We start from the raw sequence: 21,762 nt of genomic DNA, 5'->3' as shown, positions 1-21,762 counted from the left end.
CCTGTAAATCTATTGGTAAATATTACTAAATGACATGGCATACACAGTCAGCAAAGCAAGGGTTATAATTAACACATGTGACATTAATATGACCGGCTGACCCCTTCACAATTTACATAATGACATAACAAACCCGACAAAATAAAGTTCGTGCCCTCATAAAGCCACTAAAAAAGTTTAGTGACTAAAAGGGTAAACCCTAGAAAGTTCGATGGTTATATGTGTCATTTTCCCAAAGATATAATCACAAACAGTGTATTTTTGGTAGTGGCAAGCACCAACGATATGCTTTTTTCCCTTCCTGCAAGTGGATTACCGGATGATGTTTATGATAGCATGCTAGTAAACTTGACGTTGAGTTTTGTGCAGGTATAAATACTTCTATCAAATGAAGCTTTCGATGAACATTCACACGCTTCTATACGTAAATGAAAAAAATACACAGTTTGAGAAAAAACACAAAACGATGGACTTTTATATGGATATGCAGAGTTGTCTTAAATGACGTTACTTATAATTGTTCTTCAAATTTGTTGAAGGAGCTATACAAAGTGGGAGCACGAAAGATAGGTGTCTTTAGTGCACCACCTGTCGGCTGTCTTCCTGTACAGAGGACATTACAAGGAGGTTTACTTAGGATGTGCGCCCAAAATCAAAATCAACAAGCACAAATCTTCAACAATATGCTAAAAGGACAACTCCCAATACTTGCAAGCAATCTTCCTCAGTCCAGGATTGCTTTTGTTGATTTCTACAATCCCCTAATAATTATCATCAATAACCCTCAGCAATACGGTATGCACTATATCCAATACATAATTTATATAATTAATTATTCATTAGATAGTGTTTTCCAACGAATTTTAGTTTTTAATAGTTTTCATTTATGTTTCCAGCACCAAAAATATTTTTTTCATATATTATACAATTTTTGGCGTAGATTTAGCACATTCCCATTTTAACAAGGTCTTGCTTGTAATTCTGTTCTTCTTTGCCGTAGGGTTGGAAGTTACAAACAAAGGTTGTTGTGGAATCGGATTAATAGAGTTTAGTTATACATGCAATCAACTCGTCGGAACATGCCCGGATGACTCTAAATACTTATTTTTCGATAGTGGCCACCTCTCAGAGCTTGGTTGTTACATCTTTGCAAATCTAACTCTACCTGGTTTGGTAGAGAATTTGTTCTAGTATAATCGAGATTCACTGGTGAGGGAAATTGCTAGGATCAAGATGATTCACCTGGTTTTATAATTAAATAAAGCAATGTCGATGTATTCCCTATGATGGAAAATATATTTATGTTTGTAATTTGATCATTGTTGGTTAGTATCTTTCTATATATTGGATTTCTCTAATCTTATGATGTATTTTATTAATAATAAAAAACTATACACAGAAGAAAAAATATAAGAAAAATTTATAGGTGGATAAAAGTGACACAACTCACTGACCCCGAACGAACACGATACAAGCTCGGGATGAAACATGATACAAACAAATAGGTAAGGTTAAGGTCGAGAAAAATTAAACCGTTTAGTGTTTCAATTTTACACGACATGATACGTTTTATAATCTTATGAGATCAACCACTGATCAACATTATTGTGTGGACTATGTATTTATCGTAACATCCTGTTTTAATAAGTTTCTTATTTCGGGATTGTGGACAATAAATGGATTGAGTAAAGGATTTGGCTTCAAAGGATTAATGTTTAGACCTATCGCATGTTGGTAATATTGGTTATGTGATTTAAGCCATTTGTTTTTTTTTGGTGTCAAAGGGTAAAATAGGAAAAGTGATGTTTCAGACTTATTGCATGAATTAGTGATTTTAGTTTGGTATGTTTTAAGTCAAAGTCAACTAGATAGGGTTGTGGGGCTCTTCAATACATTTTCGTGGATATAAAGATCGCCGAAAATGGCGTTGAATTGAAGAAGTTACGGTTGTTTGAAGTTGAGGTGGATTTGGGTGAAAACTCGTTACCACGACACGACAAATAATTGCCATGGCACGACAAGCTTTTAGGCCCAAGCCCATAATTTTTAGGGTTTCAACGTATTTAAGCATAAGGTTTCGTATTTTTGGGCATTTTAGCAGCCTCTATCATATCTAGAACCCCTTGAGAGAAACCCTAGCCTCCAACTTTCGGATTTGAGCTTGTCCTCTCTCATCTCTCCTATTTTGGATGCCTTTGGTGATGTTTTAATGAAGCATGAAGATCAAGAAGGTTTTTTTGGTTGCAAGGATTGATGTTTCAAGTTTGGATCCATCAAAGGCACTACATTTCCGAACTATTGTGAGTATAAAGTTCTAATCTTGTTGTTTAGTTCTTTAGATCTCTTCATTTGTGGTTTTTGGCATTTTTTTTTGTCCATTTTATGAGTGATCTTGGATTTGAGTAGACTTCAACATCTTTTGATCAGTTTGGGATGCTCCTTGGACCTCATGGATTAGGAAAGATATGATCATTTGCCTTCCCTTTTAGCCATGCAAGTTATCTTGGTAATTTAGATCATTTTGGTGTATTAAGGATTGTAGCATTATTATGGATAAAGTTGGAAACTTTATCCATCTAGACATCTTGTTGATTCAAATCTGAAAGTGGGAGAGTTGGACTTAAGGTATTAAGTCGAGAAAGATGCATTTTTGGGTCCATTTGAGACTTAAAGTCTAGATCTTGGTGATTTGGACCATCCTAATAGATAAAGTTGGAAACTTTATCCATTATGAAGCTATTAGGAACCAAATCTGTTGATTTGAGCTTTGGTCCTTATGAATTAAGCTCTTATTCAGGAAAAAGCCTTTTAGACTGAAGAGCTTTGGCGTAGTGGCAGGATTTATCACGTCTGTTTTGTCTGGGCATGCCCACAACGTGGCATGATGCTCGTCACAGCGTGGCGGCGAGTTTATTTGTGAATTTTTGCCTGGATTCTGCCATGGCGTGGTGGCATGTCTACCACGACATGGTAGTAGTTTTTGATCGAGACTAGATTATGTGGCAACAGCATAGCCATGGGTTGGCCACGTCAGCTGGAGTTGACTTTAGCCTTTGATTTTTTGACCAGTTGGACTTTTGGTCAACCTTGGGTAACATTGATTATTTGACTAAGGATTGGTCTCAGTTTGGCTTTAGAAAGCTTGGGTTGGCTGGTTTTTTCATGATGTAGCTGTTGGGCTTCAGTTGAATAGTTCTGGTGCGTCTTTTCATTGTACTCGTGGGCGGAGGCACCAATGCGAGCCTAATATATTGTGTTATGTAGGATGCTAGATGTCTTTGTGACTCTAGCATGTGTATGTATGTTATGTATAGGTTGGGCCCGACTATTTTGATTGGGCCAATTATATGGGCTCGGACCGACTGTATGGGATGAGCCTAATTATATGGGTTGGGCCCGATTCTATGGGTTGGGCCCGACTATATGGGTTGGGTCCGATTATATGGGCTAGGCCCAAATACATGGTTTTGCCCGAAGCATGTATGTTGGGTTGGGCCTATTACTTGTATGGTATGTGGTGTTTTGGAGGAACTCACTAAGTTTTGTGCTTACGGTTTTGTGTTTAAATGTTTTTTAGGTACTTCTTGTATCAGAAAGAAGGGTCCGACTTGATCGCACTGCATCCCCTACAGATTTTTTTACATTGATTGTTTATGATTTGACTATGACGTTTTGAGAATACTTTGACTCTGATCATCTATTGGAACAATGAATGAATGGTTTGATTTATTTAAAATGAAATCTTTACTCGGTATTTTTGGGACGTTACAAGTTGGCATCAGAGCTTTGGTTTGAGGGATTCGAGCACACTTTTAGGTGTGTGTGAACTTAAACTGAAGATTTCTAAAATCTATTAAAATAAAATGATTTTATAAAAAGGTTTTATAAAGAAAATGGATGCAATGCATGCAATCAGTCGAGCTCAAATAAGTGGTTCCTAAAATACCTCGTATTTGTTGATATGATATATTTGTTATTGTATGATATGCATACTAAAAGTTTTAATAAGGATATTCTCAGCGTTGCATGCTAGAATGCCTACTTAGGAGAGATTCCTTTTATGCCGGACAATGACTAGGCTAAGGATACCCTCTGGAATTGCATGATAGAATGAACTGATTTGTGACGCCTTCTAGCCTAGGATGAATTGGATGCTATGTCAGATTTGAAATCTATCTTGGTAGAATTGATTACTAAGTGTATGTTTTAAAAATTGAATATGGTTATGATCATATAGCCCTAGAATGATTGATTTACCGTTATTTTATGTTCCCCGTCTGCTTGTGGTCTTAGGGTAGAATCCTTTATTCGACAGTCTATTTGATCCTGTTTTGTGTATAATTTGCATGCATTAGGAAAGCAGCAGTGTTGGTAGAAGTTTCTAGCATCGCAGAAGCAAGCGAGTTGGAGGATGCTTTTTGTGATTTCTGACCTATAGAGTGTTACTGCACGAATGCTGCTTGTTTTGTGCTTTGTGGGACCCATATTGATGTGAGCTAACTATTAAGTGAATATGTTAAGTTACATGCAACAAAGGTTAAATAATTATAGAATGATTTATTTAGCCCTACTACATAGCTCTCGTTTGAGTCTAAACGTTGTAGAGTTGAATCTTTTATTCGAAAGATTATTTAAGTTTTGTTGCATGTAATTTTATTCATAAAATAGTTAGCAAATATTAGTAGGGCTTCTTTAGCAGCTGATGACAGGGTGAGGTGAGAATCATTGGAAAGCCTAAGAAGTGCTTTATAGGATTTGGTGCACTGTTTAGCGGTGTGAATTCGTTTGAGAGCAGGTATATGTGAATGGATCGGACGGTAGTGGACATGAGTAGTTATTTAGATGATTCGGAATGATTCTTGAGGGAGGTAAGGATAAGTGTGGAAGGTAGAATTGGTCCCGTACTACTGAAGGCACAGGATCAGTACTCGAATCGAAGAAAATTTCAAGGATTCTAAGGAGCTGATTGAGGGTAGATTGTATGGTTTGGCACCATGATTCATTGTAGTGTTTTTCCGTCTTTATCGGTTTATCGATTCTGGTAGCTCAGGCTAAGGCTGTGGCTGCTGATTGTTTGGTCCTTAGTGACCATCTTGGTTTATGTTTAAGTGCTACATACCTTGGTGAGTTAGTTGATATTGAGTTCTCGAGGGCCTTACTTGATGCATTGTTGGTTAAGTCGTGGGACTCAAGAAGGAAGTGATTATGATCATCGGCTTTAGGATTGCCGGTGGTATGTGTTGGAATAATGAAAGCATGATTTCTAACAATAGGATCTAAGGAAGTTAAGCAAGCAGAACATGCAGTGATACCATCAGGATTTATTATGCCAACAACTTCTTATACATCACCTCGTAGTCTTCATTTGCATCCACCTTCTTAGACTTGCATTCCCTGGCGAAGTAATCAATGCCTCCACAATTGAAGTTCTATGGACTTTCCTTTTCAACAGTAGACTTTCAACCAGTGTCATAGCCTTTAGACAATGATGAGTCAAACTTTGATGTAAACCTTCTGGGTCCAGAGGTTTTCTTGTTGTTTTGGCAAATATAATGTTTGATTGTCAAGTCTTCACCTTTAGATTCATCTAATAAGTCGTTGTGGCTATTTGGCGGTGACCTTTCTGAATAGAGGGCTACTGATCTGTCTTTGTGAGTGTCACACAAAATTTCCTTATGCAAAATCTTCGTTTCTTCATGATTATGAAGATTTCAAAATAATGAAGATAGATCCATGGTTGCAATCTTCTCACTTTTCTTTAGACCATCAACATGATGTTCCCAACTATTATTCATCGAGTCTAGAAACTTGAGAACCAAAGAGTTTCTAGTTATATTCTTATTAAGACGACACATATCATTCACCAAGCAATTGAAGTGATTGAAAAGTTGAGTAAGAGGTTCGTTTTTCTGCTGGAAAAGGCGATTATCAGTTACTTCATATGCTACCGTCAGTGTATCCCTCATCTCCTTGGCAGATCTGTAATTTTAAACAAAGTGGTAAATGTAATAGGGCAGAGATTTTGGCGACACGAGCTTTGACGTCAAGATCAACCAAGCGCTTATCATTGACATCAAAGTCATGAGCATGTTTTTTGACTTCATCACAATCTTTAACGCTGTCCTTCATGGGTTGGTACATGGGAACATGAGGACCATGCTTTGTGAAAGAAAATAGATCTGTGGGACAAGGTTTGAGAACTAAAACCTTGAATTAACTTAAGATCAATGTATGCTACTAATGATTATGGTCCAGTCAAGTCTGGTAAACCATTCTTGTCTCAAATATTATGAAGTTCAACAAAGTGTTCAAAGAGATTTAAATAATAAGTATGAATAATGTAAAGAGATTCAAGAAGAATAAGGATGATAAAAAGAATGATTGACTTAATGATTCTTGGTATTAATGAGAAAGGTGCATGTTTTCGCTCATGCATGCATAGAATGAAGTTTACATCTCCTTAAATATACGAGGACTGGTAAAAGACACATCCCATAAAGTGCATGGACTAGAAGACGTCTATAGATCAACAGACTAACGAAGCCACTTCTGTTGATCTTGTCCCATGTATTGTAATATAAAACAATTAATACAAGACAAAGTAGTACTAGGAACATTTAATGCACATTACATAATCAAAATAACAAGAAACAAAATATTCATATTTGACTGATCTTCACTTCTAAATCAGCTCCACTTCCAAAGACATCTCACTTTGGTATTATCTATCTCAGATTGCTAAAGGATCACTTTTCCATGTATCACCAATCTCCCCCTAAGTGATTTTAGAAATCTTTTGATTCCAATAGCTTCATCAAACACAAATATATAGGCACATTGGAGCCAACTTTGGACCTCGATGTACCATTTGACATGCTCAATAAATTACTTTTTGACATGTTTGGAAGAATCACTCTTAGCAGCATTAAAGATGAACTTTTGAAGAATCTTGGTAGGAATAAGATGTTTGTCAAGCACTCAGAAAAATTCCTATTAGTTGATCTGTTTCTTGAGGTAGATGTAACAAAGTTTTGGTTTTTTAATTGGTCCTTTTGCTAAGATATGGGCTTTAGGAAGCTTAGTGGTGATCTTCGTTAAGTGATTTTCCATTCCGAAGAGATGAGAAAACTCTACATAGGATCTACAAAATTTAGCAATACAGTCCTTTAGGAAGCTAATTGCAACGTTGTAGGCTCCAATGCTTGATTCACTAGTTTGACGATCTCGGAAATGAATAGCTAAAGTGAGAATATCATTGGGATTCATCGACGGAAAGTCTTCATCCGAGATGGTGGTGGTGGAATATGTAACACCCGTGTTTATGGCTAAGCATTATTATTATGATGTAATAGTTAGGGTCAACAATTATAACTAATTTTGAAGTAACGAGGAAGAATTATTTAAGTATTATGTGATTTATGTGCAACATATGTGCTTATAACGATATAATAAAATAATAATAAAAATATGCGTCAAAAATATAATGAAAATTTGACCCATATCTTTAAAGAAAGTTGAAGTAGTCGTGACAAGGATTCCGGAGATATGAAAAACGATGAAATCCGACTTATAACGAAGGAGTTACGACCCGTCGAAGTTTTGCGACTAAACAGGCACGACACCGCATATTGTAAAAAGTGAATTGTTGATAAACTACTTTTTAGCTTTATCGATCTAAACGAAAGTCGTAGTATACATTAAACCAAGAGCGTGCATATAGAGAACGTCTAAATATGACTTCGTTAGAGGAAGTTATGATTTTTCTAAGATTTAGCATAACAGTATACAGCTCGGAAATTGAATTTTTGATCGGTCGATTATTAGCCGACACAATCTAAACGAGAATTGAAGAACTCGTCAATTGTAACTCAACGATATAAATACTGTCAAAAACAGACGTCAAATGAAAATGTTATGAATATTTAATGGAATTTAACTGTCTTAGCATGTTAAAATATAACTTTAAAAATAATGTCAAATTAGCCGACGGAGTCTAAACGAAAGTTGTAGATCACATCGCTACATACACGTGGATATAAATAACATAAAAAACGGAGCTCGTATGCCAAAGTTATGAATTTTAGAAGATAATTAGTTTTGGATTAAAACCTCCGAATGACACGTGGCAAGATCTGAGCCACAACTTCTTCCCCACGACTTTGCACGAGATTGCGACACTTAGCAAGATTACGCCCAGTGTATTGAGAGCGCCCATCGTCCCCTTACGTATGTCGCGCGTACGTACTAGCTGGCGGCTAATAAATAGAAGGGGGTTTTCCCTCATTTCTTTACACTTCTTCAACCAATTCTCTCTCAAACACCCCCAAACCCTCTAATCCTTTCCTTAGCACCTCCTAGGTGTTAGTAGAGAGTCCCGGAGCGCCAGAAGGCCCTGAGGATAAGTGCTTTCAGCTCAGAAGTTCGGCCCACGTAGAGCCCAGTTCCTCGCTAAACCCCCTTGTAAGTGAGTTATGCTTACCACACTTTAAGTATAACTTATGTTTAAGTTCATTGTCATTATTATAAACCTATAAACAAGATTTATCAGTGATTCCAAGTCATTATACCGATTGATCTACTTAAGGGGATGATTTATAGGCTGTGATTTAATGAGGTGTTTAAAGTGGGATATCCAAACAGTATACTTCGTATACCAAACGGACCTTTCCTCTAATATGATCCTACCTGGTTGTTCTTTACTTGACAGATCATGAAAGTACCCATTGAGTTAATGATGAATCTAGACTAATAATTAGTCGCAATAAATAATAAACTAAAATTTAGTAATAATGATACTAGGTTTCGTCAATGATGAATCTAGACTAATAATTAGTCGCATAGTTACTTTAATCTTACACATAGATATGAAGTTTTTAATATAAATTACGTGCTATATGTGCCTATTATTTTTGTTCATGATATCTATGTTGGATGAACGATTTATACATGTTTTATTTGATTTGAACTATATATATGTATTTGTGACAACCCAAACCTTTTTCCGTTTCCAATAACCGATTTTCGTTAATAAAATTTGAATTTTATTAAGTTCCCGTCAAACTTCTTGGTTTAGAAAATCATCTAGTTTTATATATATTTAAATTTTTATATGATTCGGGATCAAAACCTCACGAAATTTCGAGTTATTCTTCGATCAGAACATCGGTTTTCGGCCTAAGTGAGTTTACGGCCGTAAACCCGTGTACGGCCGTACACTCGTTTACGGCCAACGTCGGGTGGACCCCACCACCGACCACGAAAACCCCTATAAATACGAGACCCTACCCCTCATTTACATTTTTCTGGCCGAACACTCTCTCCTTCTCTCTCTAAGCTCTTGACCGTACACCCCAAAAACACCCTTATCCTTCCGAAAATCATCAAGAATCGTCATTGGGAGTTGATTTGGAGCATCTAGAACACGTTTTTCATCGATTCCAACATCCTTGTTCTTGAGTGTACGGCCGTACACCCTTCAAAGCTACAAATCTTCATTGACCGCACATCAGTTCACGGCCGTACACACTTCAAACCTTCAAAGGCCGTACACCCTTCGAGAGACAATTCACGGCCGTGAACGGTTCACGGCCGTAAACTCCCTTCACGGCCATAAACCCCATTCACGGCCGCACACACTTCCTAAGTGGTGCATTAGACTGGAAACCCGCTTTCCTCAATTCAATCAAGTCCCGGTAACATTCCTTAGCTGAAAGCATGTGTTTTTCTAACACTTTATCTAACGAAATCGCTAATTTAGATACATATATGTATTCAACTGTTATTAGGATTCCGTTAAGTGCCACACACTACAACTCGAGGGTCTTCATTCCAGTTCCTTGATTCGACGCTTGTATACAACTAACAGTGAGTTCATACCCCTACGCTTTTATGATTTTTAATGTTTTAAGGGGGGGAATACAAGCCAAACACAAATGATTTTATGAACTAAAACAAAAGGTTTTAACGAGTTTAAAACTTTTGCAATTGATACAGTCAACCGATTCCCATGTTTTATAAAATATTTAGATATTTTATCCCTTTTGTACAATGTTGAGCATAAGGGACACTTTTATCTTGGAAACAAAATTGCATAACTTTCAGAACGATTTACAAACCAAGTACATAACATTTCAAGCAAACTATAATGGGTATAGTTTGGGGAATTCAATACACAGCTTTTACCGATCCAGATTTACATACATGGGTAAACATATAAACTATGATAGATTTAGTTTATGATATACATTACTACAATAGTAATAATTATTTAAGTATAGTTATTATCTTATACAGTATACACACGAATACAAATACAGTTGATCGATATAGAACTACACGTAAACTAGTTAATACAGGATTGAGGGACAACACTTCAATTGTATCCTTCGGGGTACAGGTTAAATCCTATCATAGTATAACCAGAGTCTCCTGGAGGGAGAGCATGAGATTTGTGAATAGATCTATTCGGGACTGACAATCCCACACCTAAACTGCTAGCTACAGTTAGGCAGACATGACTGGGGTGACAAATGTCATTTAACTGACACTTGAAGAACGTCGTAAAGGTCACTAGGTCGTATCAAGCATGGTTATACGACTCACAATAGTATAAACTAACCATTTGTTTACGGGATTTCACTCTTCATTAGTTTTATTTTAAGTAATGAAACTACTATACATACTGGTGGTAGCCAGGGTTTTCAACAGAACATACTATACATACTGGTGGTAGCCAGGGTTTTCATACAGATCATACTATACATATTGGTAGTAACCAGACATACAAACTAATATGTTTCATATACTACAACAGGATACAGTAACAAACAATCTTAGTTAATTCTATAATTCCTTAGTTTATGCATCAGGGCTATGTATGAAGAATATTCGATAGACTGTGGAATGCGTGGTTTCCGCCTCATTTCATATTCCTTGTTTGGTTGTGGGCTTAGGGTAGATCCACATAGTCAACTGTCTGTTCGATATTGGTTTATATGTGACTAGTAAGAACTAAGTAGTCATAGAAGGAACTGGTATTATCATACATTTACTAAAGAAAATATTCGATTTTCTTGGAAACATACGAAAATTTTCATAGACTCATCAACAGGTTTTCACTACAAAACATCTCTTATGAACTCACCAGCTTTATGCTGATACTCTTTCAAAACTGCTTGTATTCTCAGGAAATCAGTAGATAGGTACCTCTCTTGGAGTTTTGAGAAGACGAAGCGTATAGAGTCACGTCTTTTACTTTTGATTATACTTTTGATGTACAAAAACAAGAATCAAATAGATGTAAACTTCTTTTCATATATATTCAATGTAATGGTTGTGTTTACTATGATTATTATGATGCAATTGTTGTGATACTACACATGACGCCATCCACCCCCGAACGTTTCTTCCGTTCCGGTTTGGGGGTGTGACAGATTGGTATCAGAGCTATTGTTTATAGTGAACTAAGTATACCAAACCTTACATGGTATACAACTATAAACACTAAGGGGCCGAAGTGCTCTGAACTAAAAGTATACTTTTAAAATATAAATATTTTATAAGAAGTATACAAGTATACATACGTACCAGAAACAATATCATAAGTAGAACAAAACAAAAGTATTTGGATGTTGAGCACTGCGGTTAAACCTGGGTAGTTATGTAATCATGTATGGGATCAATATAGCCTGATCAACTATATTTATTTGAGACATGACCAACATGTGTCTGGGAGTGATCGTGGTGTTGCAGCAAGCCTAAAACTTACCAAGCTATATACATCAAGATATCGATAGAACAGAGCATACAACTTAAAATACTATAGGAGTATTTTAGCTAGAGCCGAATACAGTATAGAGATTCATTCCAAGTGTTGCCACTTATTTCTTCCTAGCGATAGTTTACTTGCATTAGTAACCTTTCTCTGTTTATCGCTTAGTAGAACACTTTATCTATCAGGATGAGATATATCTTGTTTCATATCTCTTGATTTAAAAATGTAGGGGACTTATCATCCTCTTCTTCCTGATTATTTTTAGAAAAAGATGCCTCCCAGAAAGAGACCCAACCGGAAGAACAACAACCCTCCGCCGCCACCACCTCCTCAGTTCGATCCTGCCATGTTCCAGGTAGCAGTTACAGCCGCTGTAGCTGCAGCGATGGCGCAAATAAACCCCGGTGGGGCTAGCGGATCCGGAGGTGGTACTCATCCCCAGAATCTTGGTGATCAGATACATAAAAAGGAGTGTTCCTATAAGGATTTCATGAACGTGAAACCCAAATCCTTCGACGGAAATGGAGGAGTCATTGCCTTAACCCGATGGTTCGAGAAGATCGAATCCATTTTTGAAATTTGCGCTTGTTCCGAGACAAACAAAGTGAAGTTCGCTGCCTGCACCTTCACCGACAGAGCATTGACCTGGTGGAATTGTCGAGTCAAATCTCTAACCCTGCCGGTAGCGAATGCAATGGGTTGGGAAAGCGTAAAAGAACTCATGCTTGCTGAATACTGCCCAAGGGGCGAGATACAAAAATTAGAGCACGAGCTCTGGAACCTGAAGATGAAGGGTTCCGACATTACCGCTTACACAGCTAGATTCTGCAATCTGGCTCTTCTATGTCCGGGAATGGTCACCCCATAAAGCAAAAATATAGAAAGGTACATTTGGGGATTGACGCCCCCAACGCAAGGAAATGTTTTGGCTGCTAAGCCTACCACTTTTGACAGCGCCAAGTGCCTGGCGTAGACCCTAATAGATTATGGGGTTGATCGTGATAAAGTACAGCCGTTCCCGAACCACCCAAGGCGAGTGGTGGGAAGAAAAAGTTCTGGAACAAACGAAAGGGCCAGTCTTCGCAGGAGCCCTCCAAGAAACAACAAACAGTGGCAGTCCACGCTACTACTACTCCTGCTGCTGTTCCAACCACCCAAGCACCTGCTAGTAGGTATGCTGGTACTCTTCCAAGATGCGACAAGTGCAACTTCCATCATCATGGGCAGTGCAGGGAGATGTTGTGCAACAGCTGTGGAAAGAAGGGACACACAGCTCGATTGTGCAAGGCACCAGTCCAACCAACCAACCAGGCTCCTGGAGCGGGCACTGGTCAAGCCTGTTATGGCTGTGGGGAGGTTGGGCACTTCAAGAGAAATTGCCCCAAGGCAATGACAGCTGGCAACACAGGGAGAGTGCTAGCGATGGGCCAGAAGGAGGCAGTTGCTGATCCCACCGTTGTTACGGGTACGTTCCTCCTCGACAACTCTTATGCATGCATTCTTTTCGATTCTGGTGCGGAGAGAAGTTTTGTTAGTCATGCATTTAAACATCTACTCAAACATAAATCCCAAACTTTAGCCGAAACATTTACCGTCGAGATGGCTAATAGAAAAAAAGAGAGCACTAACGACGTATTCATAGGCTGTACCCTTACCTTAAACGATTATTCCTTTCCAATCGACATTATGACAGTTTCCATAAAAATCTTCGGCGTCATCATTGGCATGGATTGGTTGAGCCCCAATCATGCTGATATAATTTGTTATGAAAAAGCCATCCGTCTCAACCTTCCCTCAGGCGAAGCCCTCATTGTTTATGGTGATAAACTCAACTCAAACCTTCGTATCATTTCATGCATCAAGGCCCAGAAGTATCTGTGAAAGGAGTGCCAAGCATTCCTAGCTCATGTCATTAATGAAAAGCAAGAAGTTAAAGACCTCGAGAGAATCCCCAAAGTCTTCAACTTTCCAGATGTCTTCCCCGAAGATCTTCCGGGAATCCCTCCCGAGCGCCAAGTCGAGTTCCGTATCGACTTAATTCCTGGAGCTACTCCCATAGCTAAATCCCCATACCGTCTAGCACCAGCAGAAATGCAATAGCTATCTAACCAGCTCAATGAGCTACTCAGCAAGGGATTCATCAGACCGAGTTCCTCACCTTGGGGAGCCCCGGTCTTGTTTGTGAAGAAGAAAGATGGATCCTTTCGGATGTGCATAGATTATCGCGAACTGAACAAGCTTACCATCAAGAACCGTTACCCTCTTCCCAGAATCGACGACCTTTTCGATCAACTTCAAGGAGCCAGTTACTTCTTGAAAATAGACCTGAGATCATGGTACCATCAGCTACGATTCCATGAGAGTGATGTTCCCAAGACAGCATTCAGAACTCGTTATGAACACTACGAGTTTGTAGTAATGCCATTTGGTTTAACCAACGCATCGGCAGAATTCATGGATTTGATGAATCGGGTGTGCCGCCCTTTCCTAGACAAGTTCGTGATAGTGTTCATTGATGATATACTCGTCTATTCCCGAAGCGAGGAAGATCATAGTCTGCACTTGAGACTAGTGCTAGAAACTCTAAGGGCGGAGAAGCTTTGTGCAAAATTCTCTAAGTGTGAATTCTGGATCAGAAAAGTAACCTTCCTTGGTCACGTGGTTAGCGAGGAAGGCATACACGCGGACCCTTCCAAGATCAAAGCGATTGAGAATTGGTCAGCACCGAAGACGCCCACAGAAATCCGTCAATTCTTGGGTCTCGCCGGCTACTATCGCAGATTTATCCAGAATTTCTCGAGAATTGCTAAGCCTTTAACCACCCTGACTCAGAAAGGTGTAACCTTTAGTTGGGGAGAAAAGCAAGACACTGCATTTCAAACATTGAAGCAGGCCCTATGCAGCACACCTATCTTGTCCCTGCCTGAAGGGACAGAGGATTTTGTTGTCTACTGTGATGCATCCAATCAGGGCCTAGGCTGTGTGCTCATGCAGCGAGGGGAGGTTATTACCTATGCCTCGAGACAGTTGAAAACACACAAAGTCAATTATACAACTCACGATCTAGGGTTGGGACCAGTGGTCTTTGCGTTAAAGATTTGGAGACATTATCTCTACGGAACCAAGTGCACTGTCTTCACCGACCATAAGAGCCTACAACATATCTTCGATCATAAAGAGTTAAACATGAGACAGTGACGATGGGTAGAGCTACTCAGTGATTACGAGTGCGAAATACGCTATCATCCCGACAAGGCCAATGTGGTAGCGGATGCCCTCAGCCGAAAGGAGTATTCAGGTCGTAAAGTGAAGGCACTGACAATGACCATTCATTCCCATCTATCCGCTCAAATCAGAGAGGCTCTGCTGGAAGCCTTAAAACCAGAGAACATGTCGGATGAAGATTTGAGGGGAATGGAAAAGAACCTGGAGGTCAAGGGTGTTGGAGTCTACTATTTCATGAGCCAGATCTGGATCCCGAAGTATGCCGGTTACAGGGAGGTAGTCATGAACGAAGCTCACAAGACTAGATACTCCATTCACCCAGGTTCAGATAAGATGTATCTGGATCTCAAACAACTCTATTGGTGGCGGAATATGAAAGCAGAGATCGTTACCTTCGTGGGCAAGTGCCTGAGTTGTGCCAAGGTGCATGTGGATTATCAAAAGCCCTCAGGTCTACTTCAACAGCCAGAAATACCTGAGTGGAAGTGGGAAAGGATTACGATGGATTTCATCACAAAGTTTCCCAAGTCTCCGAGTGGGCACGATGCCATCTGGGTAATTATCGATCAACTAACAAAATCCGCCCACTTCCTGCCAATCAAAGAAAACTTTAAAATGGAGAGACTGACACGAATCTACATTCAAGAGATAGTCCGCCTTCATGGTGTACCTGTATCCATTATCTTCGATCGAGATAGCAGGCTCACCTCGAGATTTTGGCAGTCACTGCAGAAGGCTCTTGGAACTAAGCTGGATATGAGAACAACTTACCATCCACAGACAGATGGGCAGAGTGAGAGAACCATTCAAACGTTGAAATATATGTTGAGCGCCTGCGTCATCGACTTTGGCATGTCGTGGGACACTCATTTGCCCTTGGTCGAATTTTCCTACAACAACAGCTACCTACCAGCATCAAGGATACGCCGCTCGAAGCCCTCTATGACCGTAAGTGCAGATCCCCTCTGTGCTGGGCGGAGGTGGGCGACACGCAGCTAGTCATGGGTCAAGTCCCCGATAGTACTCTCACAGGCCCATAAATCATCCGAGAGACTACTGAAAAGATCGTACAAATCCAGGAACGACTAAAGGCTTCAAGAGATAGACAAAAGAGCTACGCCGATATGAGACGAAAACCCTTGGAGTTCCAGGTTGGTGACCGTGTTCTATTTAAGGTGTAACGCCCCGTTCTAAAAGTATTTATTTATGAATTTCCGAGATCAATAGTAAGGGCGTTTCGGTCTTTTGTGGGCAATGGTTTTTATTCGAGAAGGTTTCGGGTCGGGGTGTGTTGCTAGAAGCGTACGACTTCTCGCCACCTTTTCGTGGATATAAAGTTCGTCAGAAACGGACTTAGAATAAAGGAGTTATGACACTTTGAAGATAGTGTCAATAATGGTCCCTAAAGGAAATATTTGGCAAAAGGGTCCTAGGCATGCATGAAGTGCATGCGTGTAATTGGCTGGGTATGCCCAACGTAAGCTAGGTTACGCCCAGCGTAGAGTGGTTAAATAAACGCGGGTGTTGGGGGCGTACGCCCAGCGTACAGGATGTACGCCCAGCGTACGTCCAGTGTCTAGAAACCCTAATTTTAGGGCCAGCCACTATATAAGGAACATTATGGTTCCAACCCTAGCCTCCATATCTGCCCTCTTACTCTCAGAAACCCTATGTAGCCGTTTTCTTCCATGATTGTGGATATTTGACCTTGGGGAGCTTGGTTTGGCAAAGGAGAGCCTAGGAGAAGAAAGAAGAAGTTGTCAAAGAAGGAGTTGGGTGGCTGGAGCTCGTAGATCTGGGAAGGCATCATCTTCTGGAGCCCTTTTGAGGTATAAAGTCTCTTGCTTGACATCTATTTTGTGTAGATCTAGGTGTTATGAGGTTTTGACACCATTTCTTGTCCCAAAAACCCCAAAGTGATGCATGATGCGAGTTGGTTGAGATTAGCTGTCCTTTCAGACCTTAGGAGAGGTCTTGAGTGAGAAAAATTAGGTCCCAAAGGCTTTGATTGTCTCATGTGTGATGTAGGTGGGTCTTAATGGATTAAGACCTTGAGTTAAGAGCTTTATGGACGTCCCAAGTAATAAAGTTTGAGACTTTATGAATCCTAGGCATGTTTGGTCGATGGATCTGAAGTTTGGGCTTAAGAGCTTAAGCCATTAAGAACTTATGTGGAATTTTAGTTCAGCGAGATTACGCCCCGCGTAAGCTGATGTACGCCCAGCGTAGTGGGTCAGTGTCCCGTTTCCAGTCCGCGAGAATCGAAGTATGCCCAGCGTACTTCCTCTGTTGGGTTTTTGATTTTGGGCCTTAAGTGATTGGGCTGTTTATGGGCTAGTGGGGATTGGGCCATGACTGAACATTATGGATGGAGTAATTTAGACCCAATAATTATTATGGACCTTGGATCTAGGCCCATTTGGTGAGGTGGGCCCAATTTAGTAAATTGGGCCAATATTGGGCTTTGCATAAGGACTTGGTTTTGGGACTTGGCCCAATAAAAGGAAAATGGATTTAAGGAGTGGTGTGGGCACTTGGCCTAGAAAGTCATGTTGGATTCTAACTTGGTGATTATCATGTGATAGTTAGGAGTCCCGGTGAGTCAGCGGTCAGAGATTTGCAGGATTTCGGCAGTTGCAAGGTGAGTTATCCTCACTATATCGACAGGGTCTACGGCAGCAAGGCCGACCCTTTATCGGATGGAAATACGGGTATTGTTGTTATGTTATTGTTTTGCTAGATCTGCATCCTGGTATTTAGGATGGTGTTATGTTAGTGACCTAGTTAAGGTCGGTACCTGGGATATAGGGTAATGTTATGCTAGTGACCGGTTAGGTCGGAATCCTGGTTAGGATGTTGATATGCTATGTGATCTGTTAGACTTTTTGTCTGGTTGAGGATTGTTATGTGATTGATTGTTTTATGTGCACATGGTTGTTTGACGGGGGTTGGGTTGAGGCGGGTCCTGCTTTGTGCTGAAGGCCAACATACCCAGGGCAGACCGGATATTCCGAAGGCCCAGCGAGCGGTCCGGATAGGCTGAAGGCCCCAAGAGGGCGGACCAGACGTGCCGAGGCTCGGGGAGTGGACCAGGCCGACTGAAGGCCCGGTGCGGGCGGACCAGTCATACTGTAGACTCAGAGAGTGGACCAGGTGGATTGAAGGCCCGGTGCGGGCGGACCAATCACACTGTAGACTCGACGTACATGGCTAGACTCGGAGGGTGGACCAGGTGGACTGAAGGCCCGGTGCGGGTGGACCAGTCACACAGTAGACCCGATGTGCATGGTTGTTCTGTTTATGATATGTTATGAGTATGATATGTGTGGTTGGTATTTTGGGGGTAACTCACTAAGCTTTCGGGCTTACAGTTTCAGTGTATTGTTTTAGGTACTTCAGGAGATCGTGGCAAGGCAAAGGCGTGATCGTACCGCTCCTCATGTTTTATGATTTATATGATATGGTTCTGGGGGGATACTCTGATGTTTAAACTATTTTGAAAACGAGTTGTATGAACGTAATGGTTTTTGAATGATTTAAAATGTTTTAATTTGGCTCAAATTTTATGGGTGTTACATAAGGTCTCACCTTGGAAATGCATGATACGCTTCGGAAAGCGTGCAAAGCTGAATCCAAGATACATTGGACCATTCGAGATCCTCGCTAGGATCGGTCCCGTAGCATACAAACTTCGTCTACCCCAAGAACTTAGCAACGTACATCTTGTCTTCCACGTGTCGAACCTAAAGAAGTGTCTGCCCGATGAGACACTTGTGATACCTCTCAATGAGATCGAACTAGACGAGAGCTTACACTTCGTGGGAGAACCTGTAGAAATCATGGATCGGGAAGTTAAACGAACGAAACAAAGCCGTATCTCGATAGTGAAGGTTTGTTGGAATGCCAAGCGGGGACATGAGTTCACTTGGGAGCGCGAAGATTCAATGAAACAGAAATACCCGCATCTATTTCCGAGTCCATGATTTGTATTCTGTGTCTGAATTTCGGGACGAAATTCCCTCTAACAGGGGGATGATGTGACAACCCGAACCTTTTTCCGTTTCCAATAACCAATTTCCGTTAATAAAATTTGAATTTTATTAAGTTCCCGTCAAACTTCTTGGTTTAGAAAATCATCTAGTTTTATATATATTTAAATTTTTATATGAGTCGGGATCAAAACCTCACGAAATTTCAAGTTATTCTTCAATCAGAACATTGGTTTTCGGCCTAAGTGAGTTTACGGCCATAAACCCGTGTATGGCCGTACACTCGTTTACGGCCAACGTCGGGTGGACCCCACCACTGACGACGAAAACCCCTCTAAATACGAGACCCTACCCCTCATTTATACTTTTCTGGCCGAACACTCTCTCCTTCTCTCTCTAAGCTCTTGACCGTACACCCCAAAAACACCCTTATCCTTCCGAAAATCATCAAGAATCGTCATTGGGAGTTAATTTGGAGCATCTAGAACACGTTTTTCATCGATTCCAGCATCCTTGTTCTTGAGTGTACGGCCGTACACTCTTCAAAGCTGAAAATCTTCATTGAACGCACACCAGTTCACGGCCGTACACACTTCAAACCTTCAAAGGCCGTACACCCTTCGAGAGACAGTTAACGGCCGTAAACTCTCTTCACGGCCGTAAACCCCATTCACGGCCGTACACACTTCCTAAGTGGTGTATTAGACTGGAAACCACCTTTCCTTGATTCAATCAAGTCCCAGTAACATTCCTTAACCGAAAGCAAGTGTTTTTCTAACACTTTATCTACCGAAATCGCTAATTTAGATACATATATGTATTTAATTTTTATTAGGATTCCGTTAAGTGCCACACACTACAACTCGAGGGTCTTCATTCCAGTTCGTTGATTCGAGGCTTGTATACAACTAACAGTGAGTTCATACCACTACACTTTTATGATTTTTAATGTTTTCATGGGGGGGGGGGAATACAAGCCAAACACAAATGATTTTGTGAACTAAAACGAAAGGTTTTAACGAGTTTAAAACTTATGCAATTGATACAGTCAACCAATTCCCATGTTTTATAAAATATTTGGATATTTTATCTCTTTTGTACTATGTTGAGCATAAGGGACACTTTTATCTTGGAAACAAAATTGCATAACTTTCAAAACGATTTACAAACCAAGTACATAACATTTCAAGCAAACTATAATGGGTATAGTTTAGGGAATTCAATACACAGCTTTTACCGATCCAGATTTACATACATGGGTAAACATATAAACTATGACAGATTGAGTTTATGATATAAATTACTACAATAGTAATAATTATTTAAGTATAGTTATTATCTTATACAATATACACACGAGTACAAATGTAGTTGATTGATACAGAACTACACGTAAACTAGTTAATACAGGATTGTGAGACAACACTTCAATTGTACCCTTTGGGGTACAGGTTAAATCCTATCATAGTATAACCAGAGTCTCCTGGAGGGAGAGCGTGAGATTTGTTAATATATCTATTCGGGACTGACAATCCTACACCTGAACTGCTAGCTACAGTTAGGGAGGCATGCCTGGGGTGACAAATGTCATTTAACCGACACTTGAAGAACGTTGTAAAGGTCACTAGGTCATATCAATCATGGTTATACGACTCGCAATAGTATAAACTAACCATTTGTTTAAGGGATTTCATTCTTCATTAGTTTTATTTTAAGTAATGAAACTACTATATATATTGTCTGTAGTCAGGGTTTTCAACAGAACATACTATACATACTGGTGGTAGCCAGGGTTTTCATACAGATCATACTATGCATGTTGGTAGTAACCAGACATGCAAACTAATATGTTTCATATACTACAACAGGATACAGTAACAAACAATCTTAGTTAATTCTATAATTCCTTAGTTTATGCATCAGGGCTATGTATGACGAATATTCGATAGACTGTGGAATGTGTGGTTTCCGCCTCATTTCCTGTTCCTTATTTGGTTGTGGGCTTAGGGCAGATCCACATAGTCAACAGTCTGTTCGATATTGGTTTATACGTGACTAGTAAGAACTAAGTAGTCATAGAAGGAACTGGTATTATCATACATTTACTAAAGAAAATATTCGATTTTCTTGGAAACATACGAAAATTTTCATAGACTCATCAACAGGTTTTCACTACAAAACATCGCTTATGAACTCACCAACTTTATGCTGATACTCTTTCAAAACTGCTTGTATTCTCAGGAAATCAGTAGACAGGTACCTCTCCTGGAGTTTTGAGAAGACGGAGCGTATAGAGTCACGTCTTTTACTTTTGATTATACTTTTGATGTACAAAAACAAGAATCAAACAGATGTAAACTTCTTTTCATATATATTCAATGTAATGGTTGTGTTTACTATGATTACTATGATGCAATTGTTGTGATACTAGACATGACGTCATCCACCTCCGAACGTTTCCGCCGTTCCGGTTTGGGGGTGTAACAATATTTTATACCTATAATTATGTTGGGTAAAGATGGGTAGATGATATAGAAGATGAAAGATGAAATAAGTGATGAGAGGCCTTGATATTAAAGCTGGCCCAGTCATCTAGCGGAGTATAGATGACGAGTACAAACTATTCTAGACAGTCTAGTGCAATGCTAGCAGGCTCGCAACCTGTAGGTGTTTGTGAACGACGAGTTCACCAGGTGTACTCCATCCCTCTCATGGTTTCCTTATATTGTTGAGGAATCCCCTAAGAATTTTTGTCAATCCCGAAGGTAATGCTTA

At 39.9% G+C, this 21,762-nt stretch overlaps 1 long non-coding RNA gene across 1 annotated transcript; it reads left to right on the top strand.

Annotated features, from left to right (window-relative positions):
* The first annotated feature begins 240 nt into the window (after nucleotides 1–240).
* LOC145156253 (uncharacterized) lies at nucleotides 241–1,276 on the top strand. Its single transcript, XR_013736568.1, has 3 exons — nucleotides 241–369; nucleotides 540–795; nucleotides 1,001–1,276. It is a non-coding gene; the product is annotated as an uncharacterized LOC145156253 (long non-coding RNA).
* Nucleotides 1,277–21,762: the final 20,486 nt, after the last annotated feature.

The sequence above is a fragment of the Lactuca virosa genome, chromosome 2 (genome assembly GCF_052849685.1).
Source record: "Lactuca virosa cultivar CGN04683 chromosome 2, Lactuca_virosa_CGN04683_v6, whole genome shotgun sequence".
In the NCBI taxonomy this organism is placed as follows: Eukaryota; Viridiplantae; Streptophyta; class Magnoliopsida; order Asterales; family Asteraceae; genus Lactuca; species Lactuca virosa.
Note: the sequence above shows the minus strand (reverse complement) of the source record. Positions and strands in the feature narration are given on the sequence as shown.